Source organism: Orycteropus afer, unplaced genomic scaffold (assembly GCF_000298275.1).
Source record: "Orycteropus afer afer isolate SDZICR_OR568_19922 unplaced genomic scaffold, OryAfe1.0 scaffold00066, whole genome shotgun sequence".
NCBI classification, from domain to species: Eukaryota; Metazoa; Chordata; class Mammalia; order Tubulidentata; family Orycteropodidae; genus Orycteropus; species Orycteropus afer.
Window position 1 is genome coordinate 11,063,045 of NW_006921653.1, and position 1,334 is coordinate 11,064,378.

Genomic DNA, 1,334 nt, shown 5'->3' on the forward strand with positions numbered 1-1,334 from the left:
TTTAAAACAATACTACAGGAGACAACAAGGGATCTACATAAATGGAAGAACATGTCTAGTTCATGGATAAGCAGAGTGAATATTGTAAAAATGTCAATACTACCTAAGCAATCTAAACATTTAATGCAATCCCAATCCGGGTACCAACAACATTTTTTAAGCACATGGAAAAACCAATTAGTAACTTCATATGGAAAAGAAAGAGACCTTGGATAATCAGAACACTTCTGAAGAAGAAGAAAAAAGTGGGAGGTCTCACACTCCTGGACCTCAAAGCCTACTCTATAGCCACCGTAGTCAAAACAGCATGGTATTGGTTCAATGATAAACAGATAGACAAATGGTACAGAATCAAAAACCCAGAAATAGATGCATCCATCTCTGGACAGCTTATCTTTGACAAAAGTCCAAAACCTATTAAATGGGGAAGAGATAGCCTCTCTAACAAATGGTGCTGGGAAAATTGGATATCCACTTGTAGAAAAATGAAAGAAGACCCATACCTCACCCCATACACAAAATCAAACTCAAGTTGGATCATAGACATAAATGTAAAACCAAAAAGTATAAAATTCATCAAAGATAAAATAGAAACAAATCGAGGAGCCCTAATTTATGGCATAAATAGATTATCAAACATAATGCACAGGAGGTAGAAGAGAAGCTAGTTGACTGAGGCCTTTTAAAAATTAAATTCTTATGTGCACTGAAAATCTTTGTCAAAAAGGTAAAAAGATTGGGAGAAAATATTTGGCTATGACATATCTGACAAAGGACTTATCTCCAAAACTTATGTTGTTGTTAGGTGCTGTCGAGTCATTTTCGACTCACAGCGACCCCATGCACAGCAGAACGAAACACTGCCTGATCCCGTGCCAGCTCTTTGATCCCCGTTATACCTGAGCCCATCATCGCAGCTACTTTGTCAACCCATCACATTGAAGGACTCCACCTCTTTCATCGACCATCCACCTTACCAAACATGACATCCTTCTCCAGGGAATGGTGCCTTCTGACAACATGACCAAAGTAGATGAGATGAAGTCTGGCCATTCTTGCTTCCAAGGAACATTTTGGGTGCACTTCCTCCAGGACATATCTGTTGGTTCTTTTAGCAGTCCATGGTACTTTCAGCATTCTTCGCCAGCACCGCAACTCAAAAGCATCAACTCTTCTTCGGTTTTCCTTATTCACTGTCCATCTTTCACATGCATACGAGGTGATTGGAAATATCATGGCTTGTGTCAGGTGCACCTTAGTCCCCAAGGAGACATCCTTGCTTCTCAGCATTTGAAACAGTTCCTTCGCCATTGACTTTCCCAATGCTACACGTC